The sequence below is a fragment of the Lampetra planeri genome, chromosome 30 (genome assembly GCF_965212315.1).
Source record: "Lampetra planeri chromosome 30, kcLamPlan1.2.h2, whole genome shotgun sequence".
In the NCBI taxonomy this organism is placed as follows: domain Eukaryota; kingdom Metazoa; phylum Chordata; class Hyperoartia; order Petromyzontiformes; family Petromyzontidae; genus Lampetra; species Lampetra planeri.
This window is the reverse complement of record NC_136136.1, coordinates 4786284-4795168: the sequence shown is the minus strand read 5'-3', so window position 1 is coordinate 4795168 and position 8885 is coordinate 4786284. Positions and strand designations below refer to the sequence as shown.

Below are 8885 nucleotides of genomic sequence, written 5' to 3'. Positions count from 1 at the left end.
TCGTCTTGGGAAAGGCGTTTAAGGCGAGCCATGGCTTCGTTTCAACTTCACGTCGGAGTGGAGCAGTGCCACTGAGGTTGACGGGCTCCGCTCTAAACCTGGTGACCTGAGTTTGATTCCCGACCACTGCTAACGTAGTCATTGGCGAGCGAAGGCTACTAAACCATACTCTTAGTTTTTTCGGTAAAGTCACGTAGGTAATGACGGAGACTTGTGTTGCCTCCAAAACGTCGTGATTTTTATTATTATTATTATTATTTTATTTTTATTCATTTTAATTTCATTTTTTACCTACGTGACTTTACCGAAAAAACTAAGAGTATGAATCCTTGCAGTCACGAAAGCTTCAAATCTAGAAGAAGCTACTAAACCAGTTTTGGGTAGCACCACCCACCACCACCACCACCACTCCTCGCCTTATCCGGGACTTACCAGAATGGTGAAGTATGGTCAAAAACCTCCCCTAACCGGCATGACATCAGGAGACCTTCATCCAGCAGTTGTTCGACAGAGGGCTGTCAATGGATATCAAAGTAACGACTTCACGTGGCCGATGCCGCTGGGTTAGGGTGATCATCCCTGACGTCAATGGCCTTTGTGGCGAGGGCTCCTTAGGCCGCGGTTGGGCAGCAGTAGGGAGCCGTTACCCACGCACCGTTACCCACACACCGTTACCCACGCACCGTTATCCACACACCGTTACCCACGCACCGGACAAAATTCCACTGCGCAATCCGGCCAAAGCCTCTCGCTTCATTTGGACGGGGAACAAAAAAAATAGGTAATGCCCCCCACCCCCACCGCAACCAACTATCAACTCACATTCGGATCGCTGCCCTCTCCATGGCGAGCCCCCACCACCACACAAAGTTAGAATTGCTCAGAAGTGCCGCTGGTTGGTGGCGGTGATGCAGTCGGTCTGGCTGCTGCGCTGCTGCAGATGACGATCTAGATTATTGCACGCGTCTGGAATGTTGGTATGACGGGTCCTCTGAGTGTTATTATCAGCCTGTGCTGTAATTGGAAAATAATATGCGTCCCCGCCTGGCTTAGTGGGAATCTCGTCCGGTGGTGGATGGAGGTCGTTGCGTAACGCTTACGCACGCAGAACGAACCGGGCACGGCGCCACCCCCTTGGGCACACGCAACGTGCAAATTGACGCACGCACGCGCACACACCGCGATCACCTTGCCCTGCACCCGAATGCAAAGATGAACTATAAAAACTGAACTATCTATTTTTATGTTATTTTATCAGGTAAGGCCCACTGAGCTATGTAGCTTTTTTTCAGAAGCGATTTGGCCAAAAAATGATAGCTCAACGAAAGTGGCTTATCGTGTGGAAATATATTAGAGCCAAATACACTAATCGCATGTTTGTAAATGCGGAGGGAAAAACCAGAGGACACGGGGGGAAATCCACGCGACCGCGGGGAGATAGAGAGAGACACGCAAACTCCAAATATACAGCAGGCGTCAGGGTCGGGGTGGAACCCACAACCTCCTGTATACCAGGCGAGGCAGTTAACATCTCGCCACCGTGGCGCCCCAAACGAAATGCATTGCGAGGGTAGAGTTGAACGCTCCTTTGCTTGTGGCGAGCAGCTTCACCTCTGCCGCTCTCCCTCCGCCGTAGATTTGGCAAAGCTGCGGCAAAGCAGTTCCGCCGCTGTCGAAGAGGCGCCGCGTGTGGCTGCAGCTCGGAGGGCGTTGGGGCCGCTGCGTGTCCCGTGCCACGTGGCGGCGTCCAGCACTGCCCGCGGTTGTGCGAGAGGGCCGCAGAGTGGGCCCCGTTGTCTGGGTGGGTGAGGAGGAGACGCCTTCGCGGGTGCCCGGTTTTACGGCGGCAGATTTTTGACGGGCACCAAAAATGCGTTTGTGCGAAAACGAACTCCAAGCAATACCAAGCGTTTGCAACCGCCGGAATTCATCGTCAATACTTAATGAAAATAATTAATGAAGTACGTGTGGAATTTGTTCCATGCTTGCTCTTGCAGCGCAATGCTGTCACGAAGGTGCTGCCACCTCTCGCGAACGCAGTCTGCAGTAGTACCAGAGTAGGGGGGGGGGGGCATTGTTGACGTGAATGTAATCCCAATCGACTAATATGTAATATGCACGTAATATAAAATGTACAGCGGTGGTCGTCTTCTTCCACGCGTTTGTCCCACTCGTGTGGTGGGTCCACTGCCGACCTCCTCCACGCTGCCCTGTCCTGCGCCGTCTCTCTTTCCGCTCCTCGGGCCACCGCAGTCCAATCGCACCACGTGGCCCCAAATATTACCAACGTGATACGTACGGCGGTAATATTTCAAATTTGTCGACTGTGACGCCAGCACACTATAGAAAGCTCTTCACTAATTTGCTATTTTGTGTTCGCAATGTATACACATTTCTTTATATAGCCGTGCAAATGGAAGAACTGTGCACAAACATTTACTCGAATGATATATATGCCGGGGTTTACCGCTTTGTTCTTTTGTGGACCTCATTGATTAATGTTTCTGCGTGCAGCTTTGAGTGACCAAAAAAAGTCCTTTGTCTAAAAAATGAATAGCTGAACAAATAAAAAAAAATATTCCTCGCCTTTTGAAATCGCTTGCGTCAGGCTATTTCAGGGGTCGAGCAATTTTAAAGTATCTTTCTCTTTGTTCACGATCACGTATATTGTTTATAGCTGCTCGAATGAATGAGTCGTCTGCTGACACGGACCCCAAATTAGTCGCTGCAACATTTCCCGCTCTGTTCATCGTGCACGCGGTCCTGCTTGTCGCGGGCTCCATTGGCCCCTAAAGTGCTTCGTGTGGAGACGAATTAAAGGAAAAAATCCGATCATTTACAAAACGGCTCGTCTCGGCGTTTTGAAGGTCAAGCGAGACGCTAATTAAAATGTAGTCCTATTATTTTCTTATATCACATTATCTACTTTTTTAACCCTCGCTAATGAAAGATCAATCTGTGCACGCATTTGCCCAAATTAGATGTGCCCACATTTCCCGCTTTGTTCAATAATTCAGCGCGTTTGTTTCCCCTCCCACCCTCCCCATGAATTAACGCTGCGGGCTCTTTGGTCTAAATTAATGGCCAGGTTTGAAATAATTGTCATACACTTAAGCACACTTTGGTTAATGCCCTGTGCGTTCCAGCCGCAGCCACCTCGTCAAAGGGCCCCCAGGCCCTTAAAGAGCCGTTAAGATTCGCGCTGTCATTATTGCCAATTGCTTAAGTGGCCGCGCCGTGAGCTTCGTGCACCGTGAGGCCCCGTAGCCCGTGCGACAAACAATCTGCCGGAACGAATGGTCATTGGGCTCGATCGGGTGTCCGCCCAGAATTATAAAGAGGCGCTCAGCTCACTTGAGGATGGATGGCTGGTGGGGGGTGGTGGGATCCCAGGTGATCGATGCGGATGAAACGTGGTGTTTTACTTGGGACAAGAACCCCCACCCCTTGAATTTATAATTGTTACAGCCCTTTGCCAATCCGCTGCCGGGTTGAAGGCTTCCCCACGCAGCGTCTGTTCACGTGGGTTGCTTGACCAAACGAGCTGCTCGTTTGCAGGTTGGTAAAGAGGGGGGGGGGGTGGGGGGAGGACCAGAACCGATTGAGATATCAACTCGGCACCGATCTTAGCTCTGGTCTGGAATCGAACCTGGCCCGTTCAGGCTCGGAGCGCGGTACGCCTACTGCTGTTTCACCGCTCCCACCCCCCTCCGGCCGCACACGACGGTCGGCAGTTTTTGTTGGCTTACTGTAACTGGCAAAACAAAGCGTTAACAAACACAGCGTACGCTTTAGACCCGGGCGCTGGGTTTGCGTAAAGTTGACAAACCAGCGAACTCGACGTGCGCGCGCTCCTGCGTCAGCTCAAAGCACGTTTAGACCGCTCGTCACACGCAGACGATGTCAGCGCCGTCTCCGCCGGCCCCGCGTCGAGGCAGTGCGTATATTTAGCCGACTGCGCGGCGCTGGCTCCTTTTCGGAGCAGGCAAAATTTCGTCTGGAGATGTAATTCGAGATGAACTTCTTTCACACAGTACGTAGGCAACCGTGCTTATAAGAGGTGCGGCGGGGGAGGGGGACAACAAATTAAACACAAAAAGCAGTTCGGAAGAAATTCGTTTTCGATCGACATTTAAAAGTGCACACCTCCAGTGGCTTCCCAATATCGGTTCGGAAGAGCGTTCCAGACGGCCGCAGAAGCGCATCTGGAAGCCCGCGATGCAGTGACCGTCTTTGTTCGACGGTTGGCCGAAAGCCGCTGCTGTGAGGATGGCCGGAGCTCGCGTGATGATGGTTTAGGCTCATTGACGAGATCAGCAAGGCATTGTGGTTCATTTGTGGCAAGCACTTTCGTGCGCGATGACCACAATGCTCATGCTGCTCAGCCACATGCCTGCTGCAGGCGCAGTCCATCCGTGTTCTCTTGCACGGAGCTTTGCCCGCTCTCCGACGCGGCTTTAAGGTTGTGCCGTGTGTTGTTCAGCGCCGTGTCCGACGTTTCGCGGGGTGCGCTTCTTCTTCAGCAACCGAAGTTGGAGGGCGAGGTCGCTATGTGTCATCCCGATTACACTTGGCACACATCGAACCGAGCTTCTGCAGGAACTGAGGCACCCGGCACATGGCGCGAACCGTCGGACGTCGTGCCAAACGATGCGCAGTTCAACGGAGAGCCGTGCAGCGGCACAATCGTGAAGCCCACTGCACACTGCGCTCCCTGTTTGCTTATTTGCACCTTTGTTAATTAGACTTTTATTACCCACCATAATGAATCATTTGTTAGATGGATCTCTATTTGTCTAAACTAACGAGATCATCTGTCCACGAAAGGACTATTGATTTTGGGTGTTTTGTTTAAGGTTTTGGAGAGGCGTCTTTCCCCCCCCCCCTGCCAACAGTTTAGATTCAAAGCTTGTTTTACAACTTAGAACTATTCAAGCTTTTCAAGGATAAGAGCGACCCGGGTGTTTAGCACAAGGTACCCCCCTCTTTCTCTCTCGCAGGAGGGCGTGACCTGCGGTCACAGGCAGGGTGCTAGAGAGTCGGGAGCGGGGGGGATGTATTCACGGCACACGCAGGACGTTTCAGCCTCTCCGAACCTACGCAGCGCAAAAAAGACTCAACACATCCGTCAACCACACTGTAGCCATAACCCCCCTTTTCCCATTCCGATGATGTACGTCATGAAATAAAATTACTTTATTTGTAGCGAGGCTCCCCCAAGGCCATGCGGGAGGTGGCTCCGGCTGGAACGCACAGGGCATTACAGTTTGGCGCCAGCTATCGTAGAGTGCGGTCGTGCCGTTACAGTTCTCTGCGGTGAATACGATGTGTTTACAAACGACGGCTCTACGCCTCTCTAAATACAATAAAAACGCAAACCGCTTGCACGTTCCGAGATGCAGCGATGAACGGGACCCTGAAGCTTGCAGACATCACGGAACGGGAAAGTTTTAAAATGAAAAAAAAAGGTATAATCGCTGACTTTTTGGGCAATGACCCTTCTTAATGACACGTCTATTTATAGATACGCCACTCGAATAATAGCGAAAAATAATGGGCCATGCCGACGGCAAGCTAAATCAAGGCGTCCGCGTGCCTTTCCCGCCAGTCCCAATCGCGCCGGTTAAAATATGCTTTCACATTTTCCTTCGCTAAGATGCGAATACAATCTCGCTTCGGGAAGAAAGCAAGAGGGTCGTGAAACACCAGCAGTGAGGTATCCATAAATGGATCACCCTTTTTTATTATTATTATATACGCAAACGTCCCTCCTACGTACACACACCGCCCGACAACGCAACCTCCCAAGCGTTTCTTTCAAGTCTCGCATCCGCAGTTGTCCAACCCCCCCCCACCCCCGTTGAGCCCAGCCGTGCCTGACCTTCGTAGCCGGGGAGGAGTGCACGTCTGGCCAGCATCTGCCATCGCCAGCTGCCACGAACGGGCACGTCGTCGCTTGCTCGCGAAGGCTAAAACTGACTCGTGCCAGACGTCTGGCCGGCGTGGGAGGCTCGGCCAAATACCCATCGGGGAGGAGGGCTCTGCGAAGCGCCTCGACAAGTGGGAGAGATCCTTCCGCCAGCAGTGGCTCGGGCAAGCAATTGCAGGGCTGCACCTTTACCGTTACACACTCCTCTCTGGGTGTATGTTGAACTTTTGCACCCTGCGTAGTCAACCTTGCTAATCATAGGTGCGGCATATTTAGAGCTGGAATGATTTGCTTGATTAAGTTGATAGATCGGTTAAGACATTTTAGTTGACTTTACTCGGCCCCTTGAAAATTGATGGCCGACCCCACATTTTTCCTCCTCCTGAAGGTGGGACCCCCCCCCCCACGCCCCCCCCCCCCCCACGCCCCACAAACCACGGCCAGCGTCACACGCCTGATAATGTCGATGATGCCAAAGCCCCATTCATCACCTCCCGTCCAGCGACACGTGGGAACAGAGGTGGGACTTTTTTTTCTTCCAACTCTAGCATATTCCTCTCCTCCTTAACCGGAATTGTTTGTCCAATTATTTTAGCAATCTAACCGATAATCGACAGGGCCACGGATTACCTAAATAAATGGACAGCGTAGCTCTGCAGATATGACGCACGGACCCTTTTGGCCCAGGCATTCACATGCGTGTGACCAGCTTGCTCGGAGACGGGGGTGGAGGTCTATGGCGTTTGGTGGCCTCGGTTAAAATTGGCCCTCGTCAATCGGTGAGCTCCGCGCGGAGAGTTCCACAAGTTGGGCAACGTTACGGATGCAGTTTTGAAATCGCCTTAAATACATAGGAATTATAGTTTTAGCGAACGTTGCGTATTCATGGGCGAAGTTGGTGGTTTCGACACGCGCGGTGCCGAATGTGCACCATCGCCAGCCCAGCTTGGAAGAAAGAGTCGGGTTCGTCCGAATGCATCCGGCATGACGGTGGTGCTTTACGAGATGTGTTCCGGTTCTAATCGGTTGCCAGACTGCGCCCAAGTAAACATCCACTTCGCGATTGAAAGCGGACAAATGTTCTCGTCTTCAAAGCGATCAAAGCCGTGGAGCTAATTGTATATAATATACTGCATCGTAGTTGCATGTGGACAATACAAGAAGCAGATAAGGTCCAAAAACACCAACATGCTGCCAAATTGCATTGACCCACTCATTGACCCCTGAGTCAGCAGTGTTCAGCTTGATATGATCTCCGGGGAATCCGAGCACACAAAGAGCCGACATCCGTCCAGCATGCGTGCAGACTTCACATCTAAACTAAAAACTAATCTATTTTTTTTTTATTTCACCAGGTGAGGCCAACTGAGCTATACAGTATAGCTGTTTTTCAGAAGCGACCTGGTTGCAAATGATAATTCAGCGAAGTGGCTTACCGCGTGGAAATTGATAGCAGGCTCCAAAGCGCTCAAAAGCACACGTTGATTCTAAATGTGCAGTGAAAACCCGGAGGAGTCGGAGAAAAAAAAGCCACGCGACCACAGGAAAGAGAAGAGAGAGAGCCACGCAAACTCCAAATATACAACAGTCGTGGATCAAACCCACGACCTCCAGCATACCAGGCGAGGTAGCTAACATCTCACCAGCGTGGCCAACCATTGACTTTAACCAGCCGGCCGCAGAGAGGCGGTGCTGCACCTGGGGCATGACGCACGCTCGCCCCGCCACCCCTGCCCCACATCGCCCAGCCGCTCGCTCCGCAACCCTCCGCCCCTTCCAGTGCACTTTAGTCACTTGCCGGATGCATGGATCGTGGGGTGGGGAGGGGGGTTTTCCTGTGTTTTGTCACCGCTGGTTTCGCCGTGCCAGCGGCGCCGTGACGCGCCGAAGTTGAGAGACCCCCCCCCCATGACCGTCACGAGACCCTCCGCCGTTTCAGAGCGGAGATCAGCGTTGTGCGCGCGCGCGCGCGTGAGAGACTGCCGCGTTCGTGATGAATCCGGCGTCGATCGCGCGCGGTGCCGATGTCTAGCGGATTTACTCGGGCGAGCGCTGGACAGCAGGTAACGCGCGCGCTCCTCTCTTCTCCGTCGTATTTCCAATGTTTTGCCGCCGACGCTGTGTAAGATGCCTTTTTTATTTTGTCGCTTGCCCTCGCCGTCTGTGGTCGTGCGTTGAAGTTTGCGAGGGTTTTTGTCGTCTTCTTCTTCTGCTGCTGCTTGCTGTTATCGCCGTGTGCGCGCGTGTGGCACGAAGAAAAGTGAGCGGTTTGTTTCGGGGCGCCACGGAGCGATCGATCCGTCTTGCCCTCTTGAGTTTGTCCTCCGCTTAGAAAACAAACGGACGGACGTTGTAGTTTAAACAGGGTCGGTGCAATTAATGTTCGGCCGCTGACGGTGGCCTACGAGAGAGCAGGTTGGGGGGTTCGTTTCCGCGTCTTGTTTATTTCTTTACTTTGATTTCTCCCGACGGACTCGGTCGTCTGGAGAACGCCGTGACGGCGATTCTCGTCGCCACGGCGCTCGGCTCGCCTGGGAATGAATCGCTTCACAGTTATTGCATGGCCACAGCGTGAGATTTTTCATTCACCCGATTGTAGTTTTTTTAATGTTCGGATTCTGTGGACGTGAGCAGCTGGGAAAAGTGTGGGGGTTGGGGGGTTGCTGAGTTTGGGGGTGAGGGGGGTCGGATGCAATAAGTCGGAGCGTGAAATGTCACGCCGCTGATTTTCAATGACACGTTGAAAGGAAGTTGATGCCTGTTCGAGTGTAGTTTTGTTATCATCTGCTTGTTTGTCATTTAATACAATTCCTCTTCAACTGGCTCTACATCGATCTGTTTCCGCTACAGTATTTGTTTCGAGTGCCTTGAGATGTCCTTGTGAAGCACAAATTGTCGTGTTTTACGAGTGCGGTGGGTTTTTTACGAAATAAAACTGTAGAGACGCGCGACATCT

General features: G+C 52.1%; 1 protein-coding gene across 1 annotated transcript in view; it reads left to right on the top strand.

The window, feature by feature from the left end:
• Positions 1-7706: 7706 nt before the first annotated feature.
• The window catches only part of LOC144728824 (uncharacterized), a 77727-nt gene continuing 76548 nt past the window's right edge, over positions 7707-8885 (top strand). Inside the window, exon 1 of the mRNA XM_078608506.1 lies at positions 7707-7992. The gene's annotated coding sequence lies outside the window, so the exon portion shown is untranslated. The remainder of the gene's footprint in view (positions 7993-8885) is intronic.